At 34.2% G+C, this 26,547-nt stretch overlaps 1 protein-coding gene and 1 long non-coding RNA gene across 6 annotated transcripts in view; both read right to left on the reverse strand.

Moving 5' to 3' along the window:
* Nucleotides 1-19,340, reverse strand: part of LOC101891749 (uncharacterized) — a 50,131-nt gene extending 30,791 nt beyond the window's left edge. Inside the window, exons 1-2 of one of the 4 annotated variants that reach the window (XM_059120111.1) lie at nucleotides 19,306-19,340; nucleotides 19,007-19,097 (exon numbers count right to left, since the gene is read on the reverse strand). The gene's annotated coding sequence lies outside the window, so the exon portion shown is untranslated. The other 3 variants (XM_059120112.1, XM_011293139.3, XM_011293140.3) reach the window with 3 other exon arrangements.
* Nucleotides 19,341-24,882: 5,542 nt separating this feature from the next.
* Nucleotides 24,883-25,842, reverse strand: LOC109612101 (uncharacterized). Of its 2 annotated transcripts, none has more exons than XR_009341816.1 (3): nucleotides 25,562-25,842; nucleotides 25,275-25,490; nucleotides 24,883-25,212 (listed from the first exon to the last, which is right to left on the reverse strand). It is a non-coding gene; the product is annotated as an uncharacterized LOC109612101 (long non-coding RNA). The 2 variants fall into 2 exon arrangements; XR_002194324.2 differs by having other exon boundaries at nucleotides 25,281-25,490; nucleotides 25,562-25,820.
* Nucleotides 25,843-26,547: the final 705 nt, after the last annotated feature.

Consider the following 26,547-nt stretch of genomic DNA (forward strand, 5'->3'; position numbering starts at 1 on the left):
TGTACACATTTGTCATATTTGTTGGCTCATATTTATCATGTTTTTATTTCCAAGGGAATTTATGAAAAATAATAACTACGGAGCCCACGAAAGGACGTTTTTCTATTTTGCACTGTAGCAAATGATACCAAATTCATCAAATTTTAGAAAACAATTTAAATACACATATGTGGTATTAGAAAATCTATCATTCACAAATAACAGATTTCTTCATTACATACATATCTTACTTCCAATTCCAAAATGATTTTTTCACAAATGTGGTCACGTTTTCTCATTTTCACCTAACCGATACGTGTGGTTTGATTCCAAAGATGTTGAATGGTTTTGTCCTAAGGTTTACCTCCATAAATTCTCCATGACGTGCAGCAACTAATCATTTCACATTTCACGGTAGCTTATCTATCTGAAGGCACTTAGTTAATCGGTATTTATTATTTGTTATGATATGTGGTTGTCGTCACGGTGACAGGACAACAATTAATAACTTTGTTTTTGTAATTTATTGAACAGACTGCGGGGCGGTAAATACCAGACAGTGGAATGTGCGGAATATGCAGAGAAAAATTATGTTTTCTGGAGAAGAATGTGATTTTAGTCTTCTAGAAAAGTCAAACTTTTCTTCCTCTATTGGAGACGAAATGTTGTTGTTTTATGAAAAGACGACCATCAGGTCTTCTAGGCATGCTTATCCTTTACTGGATCAGTTCATCAAATGGCCTTCTACTTTAAAAAGTCAGTGGGAATTTTATTAAAAAGAAGACCTCTCGGTCTTGAATGGCCTTCTATCGAAAAACAACTTTTTGTTTTTTATTGAAGAGAGCTTTTTGTCCTCTATTGGAGTAGACCTTTTGGTCATTTTTCGAAGGAAACCTTAAGGTCTTCTATCAAAAAAAGAAAACCTTCTGTTTTTTTTTTAAAAGACCTTCAATTTTTCCTTTAAAGAAAACCATCTCGTCTTCTATAGAAGAAAACCTTCTGTCGAAAAAGACCTTCTGTTCTTCTTTCAAAGAAGACCATCTGGTCTCCTATAGAAGAAAACGATATGGTCTTCTATGGAAGGAGACCATATGGTCTTCCATCGAAAGTAGACTAGACCTAGCCTTCTATCGAAGATGATCTTATCGTCTTCTTTCGAAAAAGAAGGTCATTTTTCGAAGGAGACCTTCTGATCTTCTATCGAAAAACAGCGACTGTTCCACTTTCGAAGAAGACCATCTAGTCTTCTATAGACAAAGACCTTCTGGTCTTCTATAGAAGAAGACCTTCTGGTCTTCTATAGAAGAAGACCTTCTGGTCTTCTATAGAAGAAGATCTTCTGGTCTTCTATCGAAGACGATCTTCCATCGAAGAAGACCTTCTGGTCTTCTATAGGAGAATACCTTCCGATATTTTATAGACCACACCTTCTTGTCTTCTATAGAATACGACCTTCTGGTCTTCTATCGAAGATGACCTTCTGGTCTTCTATAGACGAAGATCTTCTGGTCTTCTATAGACGAAGACCTTCTGGTCTTCTATTGGAAAAGACCTTCTGGTTTTCTATCGAAGAAGACCTTCGGGTTTCCTATCGAAGAAGACCTTCTGGTCTTCTATAGACGAAGACCTTCTAGTCTTCAATCGAAGAAGACCTTCTAGTCTTCTATCGAAGAAGACCTTCTAGTCTCCTATCGAAGAAGACCTTCTTGTCTTCTATCGGAGAAGACCTCCTGGTCTTCTATAGTAGAATACCTTTTGGTCTTCTATAGAAGAAAACCTTCTGGCCTCCTACAGAAGAAGACATTCTGGTCTCCTATAGAAGAAGACCTTCTGGTCACCTATAGAAGAAGACCCTCTGGTCTCCTATAGAAGAAGACCCTCTGGTCTCCTATCGAAGAAGACCCTCTGGTCTCCTATCGAAGAAGACGCTTTGGTCTCCTATAGAAGAAGACCTTCTGGTCTCCTATCGAAGAAGACCCTCTAGTCTTCTATCGAAGAAGACTAACTGGATTTCTATGTAGAGATTATCCGATTTCTGGGGACTTTCTGGTTTTCTATGGTGAGAAGGCCTTGAGATCGTCTATGGAAGAATGATATATGGTCTTCCACAGAAGTACAATACCAATTTACCAAATCATTATCGAAGAAGATTTTCTATTCTTGTCAATCATAAACAACTTAGTACCCTCCTAACTTTTAGTACCCTCCACAATTTTGAAGGAACTTAAAAAATGTCCAAAAAATTCCATCGGCTATACGAAGAAATATATTGTCATAGACTGTAGTACCCATTGCGAACTTCAAATACGAAATGTGAAACAATTCCGGTAAAAATGACACTAATATCAAGAAAATATCGAATTAAGGGAGGTGCCGTTATATCAGGGCTATATTAAGACGTGGACTTACATTGACAATTTTCCGTCATTGATTATAGTACCCATTATGAGCTTTAAATTTGAAATTTCGGCGAATAATATTCTAAAATAATTAAAAACCCGAATATAGGGTGGTATCGTTGTATAGGAGCTATATGAAGACGTGGATCTGCATACGAAATTTTTTGTCATAGGCTGTGGTACCCATTACGAAATTAAAATACGAAATTTGAAAAAAAAATAGCGTAGCCCGACGTCAAGAAAGTGGACGGAAAAAACCCATCAGCAGAAATGGTTCGAAAAGTAAAGAAGCTACCGCTTCGCAGTGGCCGAAAAATGGCTCTTGAGCTCAACATATCGCAATATTTCATTCCGCAAATGTTGAAAAATGAGCTCGGGGTAAAGTCATTGAAATTCCGAAAAGTGCAAGAACTTACACCGCAACAGAAAGAAAAAAGACTCAAAAGAGCTATAGATTTGCTTCGCTTTGCCGAAAGTGGTGAGCTGGCGAATTTGGTTTTCCCCGATGAGAAAATATTCGTTGTCCAGCAGTCAAAGAGGTCAGCTGAAAATTTGCAAATTCGGTTGGTCACCTGAACTCAAGCCCCGGCCATGGTGATGGTGTGGGCCGCCATAACAGCCGATGGTCACTCTCCGCTCGTATTAATCGATCAGAATAAATCAGAATAAATGCCGAACATTATCGCAAAAATATTCTGGAGGGTGTATTAAAGCCTTGGGCACGCAATCATTTTGGCCGCAGACCTTGGACATTCCAACAGGACTCAGCACCATCGCACTCAACACTCGCCACCCAAGAATGGTTACAAAAAATGAGGTTCCTCGCTTCATTTCCAGCGGTCAATGGCCACCAAAATCTTCGGATATCATTCCGTTGGACTATTGTGTCTGGAGTATTTTGGAAAGCAAGGTTAACACTAAAAAATACCAAAGTGTCGATTACCTCAAGCAAGCGCTACGCAGGGAATGAGCCAAAACACCGCAGAGCAACATTCGGGCAGCGTGTGATGGTTTCATTGGCCATTTGAAGGCCATAATTCGTGCCAAAGGTGACCAATCCGAATAAATCTACACTTATTTCAAAATTTGATGCTATTTCCGACATTTTTTGCTTTCATTCAATAAAATTTAAAAAAATTAAAAATTATGGCATTTGCCTTTGTTACAATTTATTTATATCACCCTGTATACATTGTTGGGTCAAAAATTATTATTTTGATGAGTTATAAGGGGAATGAGGAACTTAACATTCCCTCCATACTATGCATGTTGGAGGGTATAAAAATAATGGCTGCCTTAGGAAGTCAAAACGCATTTTTGATTTAAGACCAATTGTGATATGGCCTTTTTTTAAGAATAACAACTTGTATTCTAGAGAAACCGTCCATGAGACCTTCTGCTGTAGAAAACCTTAAGGAACTCTATAAAGAAACTCTTAAGTCTTCTAAAAAAGAAATTTTGATTACCCAGGATTTTTAATGTATCCAAATATTAATTTACATTTTATCACTTTTGTTCCACTGTGCAATTACATTTCTTAATAAAAACAATAACAGGTTCAATAGTCTACGAAAGACCTCTTAAGGAATATTACTGGTTATTATATTATTCATATTTTTTTGTTAATTAAGTCCATCTTAATTTCAGAATAAGTCCAGGAAAAAGTAACCAAGTCCTGAACTTATTTCTTAATATAATTATTTCCAAAACTGCGTTTGAATTTGTTTGCTCTTGGAATACCAATAAAATTGACAAATTGTTTTTGTGTTGTTTGATTTTTCGTGGTTTCCCATGATAATGGCATGGGATTTTCCCAAAAAAAAAACCAATTTATTGCCAATAACGAACAGGTGCCGATGCTAATTTGGCTATCAACTCTAGCTATTGGATCACGTTCGCAAATTTCGATGATAAAGAGAAACGTTTATTTTATTTATGGTATTATCAGCAGTATTTGTGTGTGTGCTTCAAACATGTATGGACACATATACCCATGCATTAACATGGCGGGAGCTAGGATAAACAACTCCTGCTTTTCTATCATTTACAAAATGCATTTTCTTTCAGCATTCTCTGTAATCAGCCATATTGATAGCAGGATAATCTTACGTTATGGCAAAAAGGTGACCTTAAGGAGACCCTCTTCAGTGCATGCCAAAGACCTAAAATGGTAAAGACTAGACAAAATGCATTCTGAGCAAATGGTTTGTGGCTATGCTACCTTGAATAACAGCTCATGACGGAGTCATGTTAAAATAAAAAAACACAATTATAGGAAATAATGACAGATAAAAGTTTGGATAGACCAAAATATTGGTTTCAAAATTCTATTCCATATACCTTCCCAAATAATTGCATACTGCCTTAGCGGTTTAAATTGCTTAACATTGGTAACTATGTTGTTACGATATCATAACAACAGAGGTATTTTTCATAGGGTTGCCATATTTTACTCTGTCTTGTCCTATCTTTACACTTCTATGTCTTTGTGCATGCATAGTCCATGCATAAGTTATCAATGTCATAAAACATTGTCGATGATAAGTAGTTAGCATGAAATGCATTTGATGATGGCGTTTTTTAATGTGAGCTTTATGCATTTTAAATTTAGTGCAGATGGGGGAAGAGGGGGGAGGAGGGGCGTGGTGTATTAATATTAAATACAACAAAAACTCCATTGATGTCTTTGGTTACCTTGTTTTCCTGCTGCTTATTTCTTTTTTCGAAACTACAAAGCCTTTACCTCATCTATTGACTTCAATTTCTTTGCTCTGCCATCGACTGTCCTGAGGGAAAACAAAATTCATTGATAACTTCCTTCCATCATCTTCGGCGGTGTCTTTGTTATCGCCTTTGCTTGGCTTTTGTTATTGTTGTTGTGTTGCCATTCAACTTTTACCTTAGATGTAGATTTTCTAAGCCACGGGTTATAAGCGAAAGATTTTCTATTAACTCAGCGAATTGAAGTTTTCTTTTTTCGCTGGTGTTCTTCGATTGCATTTTTACATTGGCTCACCGTGATTCAGAATTCGATTTTCTTGGCCTAAGAAACGATTTCTAAACTCACATAAAGTAGGGCATTAACTTAAAAATGTTTATTTTAATATATATATATATATATATATATATATATAAATTCCTGGAGTTTAGGTAAGATTTAGACTATCGGCGTCTTCTAGAACATATAGTGGAATTTTAGGACAGATAATTTTGTGGAATATTTTGTATTTGCTAAGATTTCGATAAAAGGGATTTTTTTTTACCACATTTTGAAAAAGTTCATTTTGGTGATTGGCTTTACAATTATTTTAATTTTCGATCAAAATAACCCCTAACTATATACCTAACATCTAATTCAGCAAGATCTTAATCAAATTTAGCAGTATGTTTGGCTAGGCCGAAATTTGAATGTCCTCCACCATTTGGAAAGAATTTGGAATTTTTCAAAAAAATAAAATCCCTTAAAAATTCTGCTAAAATCTTAAAAATAGCGAATATAGCCGTTTTATTGGGGTCTATACGAAGACATGGACCCTCATAGACATTTTTTGTCAGAAGCCATTACAATATTCAAATACGAAACTTGGAATAATGTAGCTAAAATCAATCAACAAAAGTTCTGGCTGTAGTACCTATTTGGAACTTCAAATACGAAATTTCAAACAATTTCACTGAATATTATACCTAAAATCGTTAAAATACCGAATTTAGGGAGGTACTGATATATGGGGTCTATAATTGACAATTTTCTGTCATAGACTGTAGTTCCCATTACGAACTCTAAATACTAAATAATTTGAAACAACTCCAATGAATAATGTTGCTAAAATCATCAACATACCGAATAATGGGTGGTACCGATTATGGAGGCTATACGAAGACGTGGGTCTGGGTACGCAATTTATTGTCATAGTCTATAGTACCCATTACGAATTCTAAACACGAAATTTGAAACAACTCCGGTGAATAATGTCCCTAAAATTGTTAAAATATCAAATATCGGAGGGTACTGTTGTGTGTGGGCTATACAGGATGAGATAAAAAAAAAAACTCCAACAAACTCAAACCCCATAATTTTTACATTTTTTTAATTTTCTGAAATAAAAGCAAAAAAATATCGGAAATAGCATCAAATTTTAGAATAAGTTTAGATTAGTTCAAATTGGTCACCTTTTATGGCCTTCAAACGGCCAATGGAACCATCATACGCTGCCCGAATGTTTCTCTGCGTTATTTTGCTTGAGGTGATCAACACTTTGGTATTTTTTAGAGCCAACCTTGTTTTCCAAAATACTTCAGACACAATAGTCCAACGGATTGGTATCCAGAGATTTTGGTTGTCATTGTGAGCTGGAAATTAATCGAGAAACCTCATTTGGTAACCATTCATTGGCGACGCGTGCTGAGTGCGTTGCTGAATGTCCAAGGTCTGCGGCCAAAATGGTTGCGTGCCCAAGGCTTTAATTCACCATCCAGAATGTTTTCGCGATCATATTTGGCATTTATTCTGATGTCATGGTCAATTAATACGAGCGGAGAGCGAGTTTATTTTCTTTCTGTTGCGGTGTAAGTTCTTGCACTTTTTGGAATTTCAATGGCTTTACCCCGAACTCATTTTTCAATATTTTCCGAATGGAATATTGCGATATGGACAGCTCACGAGCCATTTTTCGGCCACTGCGACGCGGGTTTCGATGAAGTTCCTTTTTTACTTTTCGAACTATTTCGGCAGATGTTGCTGTTTTTTCCGTCCACTTCCTTGACGTCGGGCTACGCTATCACGGTAACGGGACACAAAAGATTTATACACATTTAAATGCTGGAGTGCTCTAACGACAGCCACTTGTGGATTTCCAGCCAAATATAAAGAAATCACACTGTCACGCTTGAACTCCATCATGAATAACTTTTTTTTTTTTGTGGAAAATTCTCACCAAGATGCTTTTGTACGCTTGTAAACAATGTAATGACCTGTCAGTGGAATAATTTTAAAAGCTGCCGGACGAGTGACTTAGAAATGACAGCAGTCTGAATTTGGTGGCAGTTTTTTCATATCACCCTGTACTATATCGTGAACCTATATAGATATTTCTCTTCCAGGGGGTAAAGTGCTTAGAAATAACTTCTAATTCCATTGAAAAATGTAGCTAAAATTTATCAAAATACCGAATATAGGCAGATACCGTCATATGGAGCATATACGATATCGTGGACCTATATAGATATTACTCTTCCACGAAGTACTCAGAAGGAACTCCATTTGTGGATTTTCAGACAATTTCATCGAAAAATTTGCCTACAATCATCAAAATACCGAATGTCGGGGGGTACCATTATGTGATGGCTATACGATATCGTGGATCGATATGTGGGCTATATCGCACCTGACCTTTCTGCAGACAAAAGATTGATCTGTGCAAAATTTTAGCTTCGTATTTTAATTCATTTTGACTCTAGCGTGATTACAACAGACGGCAGGGCTAAATCGTCTTAGAATTTTACGCTGTATCGTACGAGTATCACATTTAGTCTTCAAATTCTATGGTGCCTTCTTAAAATTAAAATAGATTTAATAATGTTGCTTATGTTTTTTTCACATTTTTTATATTTTGAAAATTAAACACCCATCTATTTGCAACTTTCCATTATTAGTATTTTCATTATCATCATTATAATTGTGTGTGTGTGGTTTTTCAGTTCTTGCAATTTAATTAGAAGGCCATAATGCCTACAATAACCTAAAAATAAAACTCAATTAAGTTTTTTTTTTTTTTTTTTTTTTTTTGCATTAAAATAAATTGTAATTGTGTTAGGTAACATTGTGCTAAAATAACTTTTTTTTCTCAAATTGCTACTGGAAAAGGTCAATAGATAGCCATACTTGAATATGCATAGGATTTTATTGGAGGAGAAAAATAACATTGATGGTAGAAAAATACAGGTAGATGTATCAACGTTTGAGAACAGTGATATGTCAAAAAATTTTAAATGTTTCTACAAAGATGAGTAGTTTTGTATATTTTTCCTGCACGACGTCAGTCGGAAGTTGGTATGATATGCAATTTTTAACAATGTTTACAAATTTGTATAATTTTTCATTCAAAAATTTTAATTCCAAAATTGGTTTGACAGTTCATTGTCCCAGCAGGTGTGTCGATATGACTATCTGAATTCTTCTAACATGATAACATTGGTTACTCATACATTGTTCACACTTGAGTTTACAAACACATGAACACTGTGTTAAGATGGAAGCCAATAAATCGAATTATTATTTTTAAAAAAGTACACAATTTTAGTTAGGACGTCATTGAAAACAACTTTGAAAAATCCAAGATTTTTAATAAGGAGGCACATGATTTTTTTAATCCAAAAAAAAATTCTCAAAAACGCCGATTTCTGTAGCCGTTAAGTGCTTGTCAAATAGTTTAAAAACTCCTAAATAATTACAAGTTGTTGATACTTTTAAAATTTTCGCTATTCTTGGAAAGGAATCTCTTAAATAATATTCTTTAACAGATTTGGACAAGCGTTGCTTTATTTGATGTAGCATTTACACCAAATTACAGAGAGAACCATTAAGGAAAAGTCAAAAGTCGGGTGGGGCCGACTTTATGATACCCAACACCACTATGCATATTTTGTAGAGCCCCATAACAAAATAAGTTAATTGAAGTAGATCATACCACCTATCAACATTTGGCTTTAGAGTAGTTATTGTTTGGTTCCAGAGGGAACAAATATATGTGAGGGACATTCAATTCTGAATAGATTTTCACTAAATATGTCGAAGATTTTTTATATTTTATACCAAATAATATTGCTATAGAGTATATGCTATCACTTCTAGAAGATTTATATTAATAAATATATATATCGGAACCGAATTCCACCAAATGAAGAAGTACGCCCCGAAATTCACTCCATTTGGGCTAATATTAGGCAATTTTGCACAATAAACCTCAAATCGATCTCGATAAAATTTGACAATGGTATTTTCGAGCTCTATAAGATATTTGGTACCAAATATCATTCTGGAGGAGTGAACATTAAGAATGTTAGGGGCTGAAACTTCCAAATCGGATAAAACATAAACGGGTGATATGAAAAAACTGCAACCAACTTCAGAGTGCTGTCATTACTTAGCCACTCGTCCGACAGCTGTTAAAATTATTTCAGTGACAGCTCTTTATATTGTTTGTAAGGGTACAAAAGCATTTAGGTGAGAATTTTCAGAAAAAAAGTTATTCGTGATGGAATTCAAGCGTGATAGTGTGATTTCTTTATATTTAACAGGAAAGCCACAAGTGGCTATCGTTAGAGCATTTAAATGTGAATAAATGTTTTGTGTCTCATCACCGTGATACTGGTAGCGTAGCCCGACGTCAAGGAAGTGGACGGAAGAAAACAGCAACATCAGCAGAAATGGTTCGAAAAGTAAAGAAGCGACTTGATCGAAACCCGCGTCGCAGTGCCCGGAAAATGGCTCGTGAGCTGAACATATCGCAATATTCCATTTGCAAAAATTGAAAAATGAGCTCAAATTCCAAAAAGTGCAAAAACTTACACCGCAACAGAAAGAAAATAGATTCAAAAGAACTAAAGAGTTGCTTCAATTGGCCGAAAGTGGTGAATTGCTGAATTTGGTTTTCTCCAATGAGAAAACATTCGTTGTCTAGCAGTTTATAAACCAACAAAATGATCGTGGTTACTTGCCAAAGAGGTCAGCTGAAAATGTGCACCTTCGGTTGGTCACCAGAACTCAATCGTCGGCCATGGTGATGGTGTGGGCCGCCATAACAGCCGATGGTCGCTCTCCGCTCGTATTAATCGACCGTGGCATGAAAATAAATGGCGAAGATTATCGCGAAATATTCTGGAGGGTGTATTAAAGACTTGGGCATGCAAACATTTTGGCCGCAGACCTTGGACATTCCAACAGGACTCAGCACGCGCCGCCCAAGAATGGTTACAAAATGAGGTTCCTCGCTTTATTTCCAGCGAACAATGGCCACCAAAATCTCCGGATACCCATCCGTTGGACTATTGTGTCTGGAGTATTTTGGAAAGCAAGGTTGGTACTAAAAAATACCAAAACGTCGATCACCTCAACCTAGCGCTTCGCCTGGAATGAGCCAAAATACCGCAAAGCAACATTCGGGAAGCGAGTGACGATTTCATTAACCATTTGAAGGCCATAATTCGTGCCAAAGGTGACCAATTCGAACAAATCTAAACTTATTCTAAAATTTAATGCTATATCCGACATTTTTTGCTTTCATTCAATCAATTAAAAAAAAATAAAAATTATGGCGTTTGACTTTGTTGCAGTTTTTTATCTCACCCTGTATATGTTTAAAACACGCTGGAAAATATTACGACATTCCTGGTAATGTTTCAGAATTGAAAAGCCGATGCTCTCACAACGAGTCACTGTTTGGTGCAGAGGCATAATTGGGCCATTTTTCTTCGATAGTGAGGAAGGGGTGGAACGAATTTTCATTCTCAGAATTGATGAGGAGGATATTGGCAACATTCAGTTGCAACAGGACAGCGCTTCATGCCACAAAGCAAAAGTTACACTCGATTCAAAAAAGATAAACAAATTGGCGAACCCTTACATGGACAGAGGGGAGGACAGGTACCGACTGTGAGATTGCATAAGTATAACGATTAACCAATCCCATTTCACTTTCTAGGAAATTCAGGTCTATGAATGCGAAAAAATAATACCACTCCAAAGAAGTTTTTCAAATTGTTGATTCTTATTATTATTATAAACCTCCGTTTCTAGACGACTCAGAGCCTTTGGCAGAAATTATTTAATTTTACGTCTGCTTATTTCACTATTATTTTTTCAATTTTCCTTGCTAAATCCCCTTAATGGATGACTGTACATACATATGTATGTTTGTAACACAAGCTACTTTTTCTTGTTACTGCATTTCGCTTTTAATAGTTGAACTACAATCGGAAATCCTTTTTTTTTGCCGATGAGTTGTTTATAATTTCCTTTTTAATCGTAAAAAGAACAAATAGATGAAAGAACAACAATAAATCATGTTCCGCTTTTTTATTTTTTTTAAAACAACAACAGCTTAAAATTAACATATTTTGATTGGTATTTGTATTGAACGCATATGTGTGTTCTTTTTGTTTTTCATTATTTATGTAAAAGGGTTTGAAATAATTTTTTAAGCTTCAGGATGTCTGGACATCTTCTTTTGCTTGCTTTTTTTAAATGCTTTGCTTTCATATTAAACAGTTGGCCTTGATTTATTTAACGAAACTGCATAATCCAGCATTGAAGGGTTGTTAAAAATGTAAAAAAAAAAAATCATATGAATTTAATAATTTATATGGCGTTAACATTGGTATTCGGGTGACTGACCAAAGCAACAATAAATACTTTAAACAAGAGAAGTTTATTGGCCGATTTATGACAATGTGCAACAAAAAAAAAAAAAACAATCTTTTGTATTGAAAAATTAATCAAAGCCCCTGGTGTATATTATGTATAAAATCGAGAAAACTAATTTAGCATAAGTCAAGCATTTTATAATTGCCGTTCCAGTACCGGTGAATAACATTTCGGGTGCATTTGGTAAATTGTTGGAATTGTGAAGATGGCCGTTGTATTTGACTATTTGTCATTTTAGTGGGCAGTTTGAAAATTATTGACTAGTAACTGTTAAAGATTTTACAATTTTTTTTTTACAAATTTCAAAGAGAAGATTTCGCTCACCCTCCCAAAAAGTATGCACCTATGTATCTTGCAAAAACAAGTAAAATAGTATCAGTCGGGTTTGTCGACAGATTTATACCCCCAGCCTTGAGTTATAATTATTCAAACTGTCGGCCCTTTATGGGGGAGGTTCCGACCTAAGACTGATAAAAATAGTACAAGGTACCAGATTTGGACAATATCGACTACTTCCTATGCTTTATATGAGATATGTGCAAATTTTTGAAAATTGTGGAAATATATGTGAGGTAACAGATATAGCGGACCGAAGTATTGGTATGTGCAAAATTTTAAGGAAATCGAACATTTATAGCCAAATTTATGCGAAATCATAAATTTCGATAAAAAACATAATTATATCAGATTTGTGGTTAATAGAAATATTAATATGTAGCAAGTTGTAAAGAATTGCCGACTTTTTTCACGAGTTATGAAAGATATAATATTGGAAATTGTTACGCTTTGTGGATGAGGTACCAGAAGGGGTTGGCAGATATATATCATCTTCATAATAGATCTTGCGTTAGCAAAAATATTTAGATGTGTGGAATTTGAAGAGAGTTGAATACTTATTTCGCTTTCTTTGAGCGTTTTGTTTTTCAACCCTATGTGGGGGAGGTACCAGAGCAAATGATCCGATCTCTACCAACTTTATAACTGATCTTATGTTGATGGAATTGATGGTCTGGATAGAATCGGATGTTAATTTCATAGCTTCATATATATATTGAAAATGTTGGCATTTGGTGGTGGAGGTACCAGAAGGATTGGTCTGATATATTCCATCTTCACACCAGATCTTGGGATAATAAAATTATTGTGATGTGTGTAATTTGAAGAGAACCGGATGCTTACATCGGATTTTATAATCGTTTTTGTAATTCCAAACTTTGACCCTTTGTGGGGGAGGTACCAGAAGGAATAGTTCGGTCGCTACCATCTTTATAACAGATCGTGTGTTGATGGAAATATTGAGATGTGCCAAGTCTGAATGAAATCGAATATTAATTTCGTGTCTTATGACCTTCATGATTATTCCAAATGTTGACTCTTTGTGGGGAAAGTACCAGAAGGTGTGGACCGATATGTTCCATCTTCACACCAGACCTTGGGTTAATAAAAATATTGTGATGCGTGTAATTTGAAGGCAATCGGACTCCGACATCACATTTTATAAGAGTTATAATTATTCTCACACTGGACACTTGATGGAGTGCACCGATATTGTCCCTTTTCGCACCAAATGTGGGTAGCACTGGTGTAAATATTAAAAATTGCAATGTTGGAAAAAAATCGGATCAGTAAAATATTTTTTTGAAAATTTCAACCATTTCCAACGAATAATTATCTTAGATAAAATTTCAAATGTATTAAATAAATTCGGCAGTTAATTATTAAAGATGACGATTTTAGAAAATTCAGAAAGTGGCTTTGATTTTTGTACCATATTCGCATCTATCTGATTTTATTTTGGTATTACTATATGTTGAAGTGTGAACAAAGCCCTGTGACACACTTCCCATTAAAGCCTTAGCCGTGTAGCTACGGAATGTATACATTTCTTTATATTTGAAAAAAAAAAACCACAGGAAAACCACAGGTGGCTATCGTTAGATCACTCCAGCATTTAAATGTGAATAAATCTTTTGTGTCTCGTACCATCGCTCGTTACCGTAATACTGGTAGCATAGCCTGACGTCGAGGAAGTGGACGGAAGAACGGAAGAGCAACATCAGCAGAAATGGTTCGAAAAGTAAAGAAGCGAATTGATCGAAACCCGCGTCACAGTGGCCGAAAAATGGCTCGTGAGCTGAACATATCGCAATATTCAATTCGGCAAATATTGAAAAATGAGCCTGGGGTTAAGTCAATGAAATTCAAAAAAGTGCAAGAACTTACACCGCAACAGAAAGAAAATAGACTCAAAAGAGCTAAAGAGTTGCTTCGCTTGGCCGAAAGTGGTGAACTGCAGAATTTGGTTTTCTCCGATGAGAAAACAAAATGATCGTGTTTACTTGCCAAAGAGGTCAACTGAAAATGGCCACCAGAACTCAAGCGCCGGTCATGGTGATGGTGTGGGCCGCCATAACAGCCGATGGTCGCTCTTCGCTTGTATAATTCGACCGTGGCATCAGAATAAATGTCGAATATTATTGCGAAAATATTCTGGAGGGTGTATCAAAGCCTTGGGCACGCCAAAATTTTGGCCGAAGACCTTGGACTTTCCAACAGGACTCAGCACGCGTCACCTAAGAATGGTTACAAAATTAGATTCCTCGATTAATTTTCAGGCACAATGGCCACCAAAATCTCCGGATACCAATCCGTTGGACTATTGTGTATGGAGTATTTTGGAAAGGAAGGTTAACACTGAAAAATACCAAAGTGTCGATGATCTCAAGCAAGCGCTTCGCCGGGAATGGGCCAAAACACCACAGAGCAACATTCGGGCAGCGTGTGACGATTTCATTGGCCGTAATTCGTGCCAAAGGCGACGAATTAAAACAAATCTAAACTTATTCTAAATTTTGATGCTATCTCCGAAATTTTTTGCTTTTTTTTTCAATAAAATTTAAAAAAAATGTAAAAGTTATAGCGTTTGACGTTGTTGCAGTTTTTTATCTCACCCTGTAGATCCCATATATATCTTTATCTGATTTGACGTTTATTGTGCACCAAATGGTTAGTATCAGCCAAAATAAAAGGGTTTTTGAACCGATATGTTTTTTGGCATACATAAATCGGTTCAGATATAGCAATTCCATATATATATTTCATACGATTTGGCGTTTAAGTCCTGATTTTACTTTTGGCGTTTAAGTCCCGCACATTCCTAAATGCACTCTACAAAAATAGGATTTGGTACCTGATATTAGATACAACTCAGAAATACATCTGCCGAATTTTTATGTGTAATATTAGACCAAATTAGATGAACTTTGGCAGAGACTACCAAATTTAGCCTACAATCAAGTGTGTTCGATTCAGATGTAGTAATAGCAGGCACCGCCCGATTTTTATATTTCCTTGCTGTTTTTTTTTTTCTTGATTTTGCATTGATTGACCTAAATTTAGGAAGAGGTTAGTGCTTAGGACCAGATAAAAACCCAAAATTTTGAAAAAAAAAACTTGGATATTATTGGTACAAGTACAAGTTGTGATAATATCAATGATTTTTTAATAAAGCTCAATACCATTTTAGGATCCTGCAAATGTTTTTTTATACCCACTATTCGAATGGTGGCTAAAACCAACAACCCGTAAGAAAACGTAAGAATTTTTCATATCAATGAGTTTCACTAAAAATATTTCCGCGAAATCGAATGTCAATTTAAGGTACCTACTTTTGAGTTGTCGAGTGGTACAATAACCGCGATATTATCACAAAGTTCGGGAAAATTTGGTAAATCAGAAAGAAATTCGTAGGCAAGATTTTTAATTTTTGGTGTTCATTCTGAGTCGATTTATGCATGTCCATTTGTAAGCGAATTTCGCGTCGCATTTATTGTTCGATTGAGTCTAAACTTTACACAGTTAATTTATTCGGTCCAAGGAAATTGATAATTATTTCTTCAGATGTAAATATAGCTTTCATATAAATCCTCGACCAATTTCACGTTTATCAGTCCAAATAGAATGGATTTTGGCACATACGACCGAATTCAGTGGAGACGTAAGTTTTAAAATTCGACGAAAATCGATTTAGATATAACTATGTCTCCCAAATATATTTCATGCCAGTTAATATTTTTTAAGTCCCTCAAAACCATAATTTGGGCTTCAGAAATATCTTTGTCAACATTTTTGCCATTTTGGTTCAGACTTGAACCTCTCATGTATATTTCTCATAATATCACGTAAGTTATGTACCAACCATGTTATGTTTGTACAATTATATTAAGTTTTAGATCATACCATTCGGTTTCGACTACAAAAAGCCTGTCTACTTTGAACTAAATCGTTTCAGATTCCGGAATGTTTGCAATATCCAATGGAATTGGCGATTTTAATCCACTGGGTTTACTAAGTCTGGTAAAATTTAAACGTACTTTTCCTCTCATTTATTTCCTCTCATTTTTTATTTTTCCATAAGATTCTATATTTAAGCCTATAGCAATGATATTTGATTCGAAAGATATGTAGCATAAATATGCTTCTATTAAATTTAGTGGAGCTCTATATGACGTAGTTCAACTTCTGTACTTGTTTTCTGTTTTTTTTTATTTCTGTATAAATTTGACATAGAAGCCCTCAAATGCCACATTTTAGCCTATTTTTTTTTTTAAAAAAAATAACTTGGAATCAAATCGATTTTGATTTTGAGCAAAATCCAAGTCACTGGAACTTTCTTTGTGAAATAAATATTGAAAAACTCAACAGTCCAAAAAATGTCTTGATACGTTCAAACTTACTGAAGAAAACCGATGTCGTTAAAAGCCGTTGTTCCCCCTTTAGAAGCAATATATTCCATCCTTGCTTTCGAATGTTCTAAAATGAACCAGTGAGGAAAAGTCAAAAGTCGGGCGGGGCCAACTATGTGATACCCTACATCACTTTGCATATTTAGTAGAGCTGCCGTAACAAAATAATTTATTTGAAGCAGATCATACCACCTATCAACATTTGGCTTTAGAGCAGTTATAATTTGGTGTCAGAGGGAACTTAAAAACCACATCGGATGAAACATATATATATGGGAGCTATAGCTGTATCTAAATTGATTTTCTCCAAATTTGATGTACTCGCTTCTAGACTGTATTCAGTCGGATGTAACCAAATTCTGGTCATGTGGACTGATTTAGGCCATTTGGTGCACACTTAACCCGAAATCGGTTGAAGATATATATGGAAGCTGTATCCAAATCTTAGCCGATCTCCATAAAATTTGGCAAAGGTATTTCCGAGCTCCATAAGATATCTGGTACCAAATATCATTGTTGTCGAATGCATATTACGAATGTGAGGGACTTAAACACCAAATCGAATGAAACATATATATGGGAGCTATAGCTGTACAATAAGAAGGTAGAACAGCTTCGTAAAACAACAGAAATACAACCCTAAGGCTATGTCCGCTTCCTGTCAGACTCATTCAAAATTATATGGAACAAGATGTTTTTATTTTCTTTAATATTTTTCTAATTTTTAAAATGAATTAAATAACGAGAAAAATGTATGAAATGTCTGGATTTTCACTCAAAAATATGATCCAAACTGTTCAATCGATCAATTTCATGGCTAAACTGGTTAATAGCTTTAATGCGCTAGCCGCAATCTCCGTGTTTTCCAATCATTGGCTTGAAAATATTTTTTTTTTCATTTTTCAAAACAATAAATACATACACAAAATTGGCAGAAGTCGGACACACTTGGAAAAAAAAAGTAATCAGCTGGTAGCTCTACCTTACCTTTTTATTGTACCATGACTGTATCTAAACCCATTTCCCCCAAATTTGACGTACTTGCTTTTAGACTGAATTCGGTCGGATGTACCAAAATTCAGGTAATTTGGAGTGATATAGGCCATTTGGTGCACAATTAACCCGAAATCGGTTGAAGATATATAAGGGAGCTGTATCCCAATCTTAGCGGATCTCTATAAAATTTGGCAAAGTTATTTCCGAGCTCTATAAGATATCTGGTACCAAATATCATTGTTGTCGAATGCATATTACGAATGTGAGGGGCTTAAAAACCACATCGGATGAAACATATATATGGGACCTATAGCTGTATCTAAACCAATTTTCTTCCAAATTTTATGTTCATGCTTCTAGGCTGAAATCGGTCGTATGTACCAAAATTCAGGTCATTTGGAGTGAAATAGGCCGTTTGGTGCACAATTAACCCGAAATCGGTTGAAGATATATATGGGAGCTGTATACAAATCTGAACCGATCTTTATGCAAATTGGTAGAGGTATTTCTGGGCTGTATATGATATCTGGTACCAAATATCATTGTTGTTGAATGCATATTGCGAATGTGAGGGACTTAAACACTAAATCGAATGAAATATATATGTGGGTGCTATGGCTATATATGAACCGATTTTCTCCAAATTTGATGTACTTGCTTTTTCACTGAGTTCGGTCGGATGTAACAAAATTCAGGTCGTTTGGAATGATATGGGACATTTAGTGCACAATTAACCAGAAATCGGTTGAAGATGTATGCAGAAGCTATATCTAAATTTGAACCGATTCTCACCAATTTTAATAGGGTTCGTCCTTGTTTTGAAAATTTCATCTTAATCGGATAAAAAATGCGACCTGTATTTTGTTCACAAGAATGCATGGACAGACGGACTGACATGCAAAAATCGCCTCAGAAAGTGATTCTATGAAGATCCTCAAAAGTAACTATGGGTATATCTCGCATTCTTCTCCGTGTTACAAATATATGCACAAAGACATAATACCCTGGGAGGGTATAAAAACGCCGACAGCTTCAAGCCTTTACCAAATTTCATAAATTTAAATAAAAAATTTAATAAATTTGAATACAATAAAATAACGATATTCAATTTCCTTAAATATCTTCCACCGCTTTGCTACAAAGTAATTAGTTCTCATTTTACAATGGGAATGCATTGCCATTTGTTCTCTCCTATTTTATTTCGGTTGTTTTTTAAACCAAGCTCAAATAACCAGAAATTATTCCATACCGCGTGTCCTGTTTCGTTTTCAAATGACAGCACAAATATTTGACACTGTAATTACAAACCGACCACAACACAAAACAACACCTTCGAACTCTTTAATCTGTATGAAGTTCCCATTTTTTTCTTGTTTATCACAATGTTTTTTCTTTGTTCTGTATTTTTAATGTTTCCTTTTTTTTATTTGACAGAAATAATATTAGATAATAATAATGACACTCACTTGTTGACTACTTTTTTGTTGTTGTTTTTTTTTTATTTTTGAAATTCAGGAACGAAGGTAACAATTATTGTTCCACCACCGACTGCTGCAACTAAACAGAGAAGGAGGTAGTTGTTTGGATAATTATTGTGTTTTACACCTGTCGGTTTTAGAATGTCTTTCGGAAATGTACGGAAATTTTGTAATTTTTTTTTTAACTGACAAACGGACTATGATGGACCGTATGAATGGTAAATCTCACACACATATACACTCACTGACACTGACACTGACTCTAACTCACTCTCGCACTTACTTACGTTTACGTTTACGTTTGCAGTGAACAAACCTGAATGAAGAATATCCTGTTTGTGGTCTTGCCTTTTATATCATATCCAAATGTACTTCAGCTTTCGCTGATGTATCGTTTGGCGCTGCTGCTGCTTCTGCTATTTAACACAGACACAAACGCAATGTGTGAATCCACAAGCAAAAACAAAAAAAAAAGAACACGAGAGACAAGCAACAGCATTGATGGTTACAAAATGTTGACAACTCGGAAAAGCTAAGTTGAACAACACACAGACTCACACATAAACCCCACACAACATCCGGACAACAACACCAACAGGTGTTTGCTTGTAACCGGAGAGTATGTGTTGGCGTAAAAGAGTGTGTGCGTGTGTGAAAGAGAGTGAGTGCTGTGAAAGGCGATAACACCTTTACCATTTCTATTCAAAATCGAAAAGAAAGCAAAGCAAAAATCAACCAAACCAAAGCGACCATCATAAATTGTGCGTAAGCCATATGATGATGGATATGATGACACTCATACGCACCAACACACACACACATACACGATATTTATTATATTTCAATTGTGTTGCCAGCAACATGTTGCCAATAATGAAGATTCGATGTTAACAGCAACAAAAATGTTGATACCATTCTTAGACTTCATAAAGTAAGAACTTTATATTTAGACATGTTTGTCTGTCTGTTTTTGTCTCGCTATCTTTCAATGGTGTTACAATAAAGCTCTGAAATTTTGACAATTTGGGACATATTCAACGTAGCCTCGTTATCTGAAGATGCTATATATACTATATATCTATATATATTATATTATATATATATATATATATATATATATATATATATATATATATATATATATATATATATATATATATATATTATATATATTATATTATATTATATATATATATATATATATATATATATATATATATATATATATATATATATATATATATATGTATATATATATATATATATATATATATATATATATATATATATATATATATATATATATATATATATATATATATATATATATATATATATATATATATATATATATATATATATATATCTATATATATAAATGAAAGTTGTGTTAGTTACTACGCTTATAACTTAAGAACCGCTGAACTGATTTTAATGATTCATACAAATTCGGAATTGTCTCTTATCCGAATAGGATAATATCCAAAAAAATCGCGTAAAAATGTGATATATTAACATTTTCATTTTGACTTTTGAAATGTACAATAGTAATGTTTTATTTTGCATGATTTTTTCCATTTTGACTTACTTTTATTATATATATTATATTATTATTATATATTATATATATATATATATATATATATATATATATATATATATATATATATATATATATATATATATATATATATATATATATATATATCTATATATATAAATGAAAGTTGTGTTAGTTACTACGCTTATAACTTAAGAACCGCTGAACTGATTTTAATGATTCATACAAATTCGGAATTGTCTCTTATCCGAATAGGATAATATCCAAAAAAATCGCGTAAAAATGTGATATATTAACATTTTCATTTTGACTTTTGAAATGTACAATAGTAATGTTTTATTTTGCATGATTTTTTCCATTTTGACTTACTTTTTTCTAATGTACATTTGTAGTGTTTTTTGTATTTTATTTTTGAATTCGAATATTAATACCAATTTATTTAATTGACTTGATTTCTTGAGAACTGAAATTTATGGCGGGTTACATGGAAGTGTAGTACCGAATTATGTGGTGGCGTAACGGAATAGACGATATCGAAATAATTTAACGCGGTCACGCCAAAGTTAAAAGATAAATTATTTTTCAAAATCGCTAAAAAATCAAGAAAAAGAGATCTTATTGCAAAAACTCTCAAATCGGGAACAAATCGAAAAAAAAAATTCCATGGAATCTAATTTTAAAATAATAGTACATTGTATTGACAAACTTAAGGAGGATCTTTAAACATTTGCTGTAAAAAATCAGAAAACAAGTTGAAGATTTTTTCAATTTGTTATTCTTCTTTTGTCAATTTTTTTTCAATTTGTATTATCATATTGAATTCAGTGGATTTTTTGTGAACAAAATAATGATTTCTATCCTTCCAGAAATTCTTCCCAAACATTCAAGATAACTTAAATCGCTTTTGCAGGTCATGATATCGATCATAACTCACGGATAAGGGTACAAACCGATTTCATATTTATATATCCATCGTATGATTTAAGCTATTTTTGGGGTCATGCCCACTTTTTCATTTTTGGCCTTATTTGGCAAAATTTGAAATTTTCAGAGTAGGGCCCATATTGGTCTTGATCACATTTATCACTTGATTTGGCTAAAAAATTGTATATACGCTACCCTGGTGTATGGAACCATCATACAGATAATTGTCACCTAGGAATTTATTTAAGTAAAGCCCCCACATTGGAGTATCCCCAAGCCCACTTTCACATCTAATGTGTGTTCAGAAAAGAAAATTTTGTATTCTATTGAATTTGTAACCCCCAAGAGAATATTGGTTGAGAACATAGATTTGGGATGCACATCTATATGAAATAAATTATGAAAACATGGACAAATTACAAATATAAGAAAGTAGCACGGGACAGAATATTTGTTGAATCGTCGTTGAATTATACTATGATAAAAATATGGACTTACAACTTACAATTTACAACCAACTTACAATTTAAATGGCAAATGAAATTAATTCCCATGGGTGTAAAATTGCTATATTTTGGATTTGGTCTCTGTTTGTCATATTGGATTATAAGCGGTAGAAGAAAGTTTTCAATGTAGGTCGATATTTCGGAGTAGTGCCCATGTAAAGGTACCTCCTGATTTTACCATATTTCAAAAGATTTGGCTAAAAATGTATATTTGGGTGGAATCTTACACAAAAATTGCAACATATCTACAAATTTTAGAATTTTCTCCATGTAATAGTACCCCCTCAAGTCCACGGCTTAAATATGGGTATAGGTATTTCAAAACACTTTTAATCGACCAGTACGTGAACAGATATCAGTCATATCTGTGAATAATTATACTTTGACAAATATGCCTAATAGACAAAAACTACAGGCCGGCAACGCGGACCGGGCCAGCTAGTATATATATAAATGTAAGTTGTGTTAGTTACTACGCTTATAAGTTAAGAACCGCTGGATTAATTTTAACTATTCACACAAATTCGGGGTTGTCTACTCTCCGAAAAGGATAATATCCAAAAAAATCGCGTAAAAATGTGATATATTAACATTTTCATTTTGACTTTTCAAATGTACAATAGTAATGTTTTATTTTGCATGATTTTTTTTCCATTTTGACTTACTTTTTTCTAATGTACATTTGTAGTGTTTTTTTATATTTTATTTTTGAATTCGAATATTTATACCAATTTATTTAATTGACTTGATTTCTTGAGAACTGAAATTGATGGCGGGTTACATGGAAGTGTAGTAGCGAATTATGTGGTGGCGAAACGGAATAGATGATATCGAAATAATTTAACGCGGTCACACCAAAGTTAAAAGATAATTACTTTTTCTAAATCGCTGAAAAATCATGAAAAAGAGATCTCATTGCAAAAATCAAAAAAACATTTTCAATGGAATCGAATTTTAAAGTAATAGTACATTCTATTGACAAACTTTGTAAGGAAGGATCTTAAAACATTTGCTGTAAAAAATCAGCGAAAAAGTTGAAGACTTTTTCAATTTGTTATTCTTTTTTTGTCAATTTTTTGGTGAACAAAATAAAGAATAATTTTTCACTAAAAAAATTAAATAAGTGCGAAATAGGATGTTAACTGACATCTACCTTTCAACTCCAGGGTCTACATCGTGGGTTAGCTGGAAGATGCGAACACGTTTAAACAAACAAAAATGACCGAAAAAGCTTAATGGGGCTCATTTCAAAGCGTGACAATGATCCGTCCAATGAGAGCTCAAAATGCAAAATTCTTTGGGAGAATAATAAGTAATATACCAATATTGAAATAAAAGGTGCAAAATAGTAGAGCGAATGGGACTTTTAGTAAGAAAAGGTTTTATATCCTTCCAGAAATTCTTCCCAAACATTCAAAATACCTAAAATCACTTTTGCAGGTCTTTATATCGATCATAACTCATGGATAAGGGAACAACCCGATTTCATATTTATATAACCATCTATGATTTAAGTTATTTTTGGGGTCTTGGCCGGCCACTTTTTTCATTTTTTGGCCCTTATTTGACATTTTTGTTTCTAAGGGGGTAGATAACCTCTTCGCATAAAATTTGAAATTTTCAGAGTAGGGCCCATATTGGTATTGACCACATTCATCAATTGATTTGGCTAAAAAATTTTATTTATGCCACCCTGGGGTAGGGAACCATCATACAGATAATTGCCACATAGGAATTTATTTAAGTAAAGTCCCCACATTGGAGTATCCCCAAGTCCACTTTCACATCTAATGTGTGGTCAGAAAAGAAAATTTTGTATTCTATTGAATTTTTAACCCCCAAGAGAATATTGGTTGGGAACGTAGATTTGGGATGTGCATCCATATGAAATAAATTGTGGAAACATGAACAAATTACAAATATAAGAAAGTAGCACGGGACCGAATATTTGTTTAATCATCATTGAATTATCCTATGATGAAAATATGGACTTTAAGGGGTCTCCAACTTACAATTTAAATGGCAAATAAAATTAATTCCCATCTTATCATTCTGCCCGCAATTATGAGGTGGATAAAACTATTTTTACTTATTTAAATCACGCGAAATGCTATGACATGCTATATTGTTCTGCTATATTTTTGATTTGGCCTCTATTTGTCATCTTGGATTATAAGGGGTAGAAGAAAGTTTTCAATGTAGGTCGATGTTTCGGAGTAGTGCCCATATAAAGAAGGTACCTCCTAATTTAACCACATTTCAAAGAATTTGGCTAATAATGCGTATTAGGGGGGTGAAAATCTTACACTAAAATTTCAACATATCTACAAATTTTAGAATTTTTATCCATGTTATAATACCCTCTCAAGTCCACCTTTTGGCGGACAAACAGACTGACATGGTTAGGGGGACTTATGAGGACTCTAATGCACAATCTAAGTTGCTAATGGGTTTAAAAAGTAATTAACTTTGGCTATTCTTAAATCATTCAGCCCTCAATTATGTAGTATACAAAATACAGCAAATTCCAAATTACTGCTCATTTGACTGGAAGATTTTGCTACGATTTTTACCATATTAAAAATTAATTTGATCCCTTATATGGCGATAAGATTGATATATACTTTTTAATAGATTTGTATAGCACATCCACACAGTTGAAGCCCACGGTTTAAATATTGAAGCCCACTGGTTAAAAATGGGTACAGGTATTTTAAAACACTTTAAATCGACATGTACGTGAACACTTATATCAGTCATATCTGTGAATAATTATGCTTGGGAATATATGCATAATAGACAAAAACTACGGGCCGGCAACGCGGACCGGGCCAGCTAGTATTTGATAAATCCACATTTTTACTTTCGCAACAAAACTTTTTGTTTGTTTATTTCTCTTACGAGATGAACTTAAAGATCTAAAATTTGCGGTGAAAAAGAAAATCAAAGAGACACTATCATACACGTTTCGCCGTTGGTTAAGCGGAAATCATCCAAGTTCGACTCAAGTTCTACTGGCAAATCCATTTCAGAGAAAAGTTTGTTTTTGTAGCTATGTATTATTTCGCCCACAACAACTGCATTGCTTCCTTTGCATACACCTGTTTTGTTATTGGGAATTTTGAGTTTTCAATATGTATTAAATCAAGTCGAATTTTGGCCCATTTTGGATTGGATGTCCCCATATTTGGCAAAGGCATCCACTGAAATTTGGAATTTTGTGCTCTAAATAAGAATTAAACTTCTTTGCAAATGTCCTGCTTACACATACAAGTTTCCATATAGCTCTTATAAACGAGTTCTGCGCGATTGAAGGCATTATGGAGAGTTTAATCTCATTGTCCTATTGAATTCCAATCTCATTACTGGCAGCATTTTTTTCGTTCTCTTTTTAATTTGGCTCCTGGAGTTTCGCAACGCAATTAGTTTTCAGCAATTTTCAATTTTAACCATGGTATTTCTGTCATTGTTATTATTATTTCTGTTCAGGAATAAAAACACAAAAAGAATTGTCAGAAAATTACAATTTTTTGTCATTTCCTTTTCCCTTACCCCATTTCCTTCAAACAAAGACTTGGCGGAGGAAACTTGCCTAAACTTGGTATTTGGGCATCAAAATAGATGAGTCAATCAATTTAAGAGAATTTCAAAAACGGTCAATGCTTTCGCAAAGCTTTATTTTCAACATTTTATTCTGAATTTCAGATCTGACAAAAAAATTAAAACGAATATTTATGTTTGGCGCCCAACGTCATGGATATTCAAAATTTTTAGCGTTTGTGGGGAAGGTACCAGAAGAAGTGAACCAATATATTCCGTCTTACTGCCAGATCTTGGGTTCATAAAAATAGTGGGATGTGTGAAATTTGAAGACAATCGGACTCTTACATCATATGTTTTAAGAGTTATAATTATTCAAAATTTTGACCCTTTGTGGGAGAGGCACTTGATGGAATGGACCAATATTATCCACTTTGGCCCGAGACCTAGAACTGACGCAAATATTAGGATTTGCAAAATTAGAGAAAACTTATATTATTGCTTCCCTTTCTGTGCAGAAAAATTTTTTTTTTTTTTTTTGCAAATTTCGACTAATTGTGCGGGAGGTACCAGAAGGAGTGGTTCGATTTTGTCCATCTTAACACCAGACCTTGGGTTAATATAAAAATTGGGATGTGTGAAATTTGAAGACAATCGGACTTCATTCATTATTCAAGATTTTGACCATTTGTGGGGGAGGTACTGATGGAGTGGACCGATATTGTCCATTTTCACACATGCCCTAGCACTGACGCAAATATTAGGATTTGGGAAGTTGGAGCAAAATCGGATTATCCTTTCTCTTTCTGTGCAAAAAAAAATATATTTTTTGAAAATTTCGACCTTTTGTGGGGGAGGTACCAGAAGCAGTGGACCAATATTGCCCATCTCCGAACTCGATCTAAGTTTGACAAAAATATTACGATGTACCCTGCTTGGACCAAATCGGATACTCCTTTCGAGAGTTATCGGCCGTATCAAATAAAACAGGATTCAAT

The sequence above is a fragment of the Musca domestica genome, unplaced genomic scaffold, assembly GCF_030504385.1.
Source record: "Musca domestica strain aabys unplaced genomic scaffold, Musca_domestica.polishedcontigs.V.1.1 16, whole genome shotgun sequence".
Classification (NCBI taxonomy): Eukaryota; Metazoa; Arthropoda; class Insecta; order Diptera; family Muscidae; genus Musca; species Musca domestica.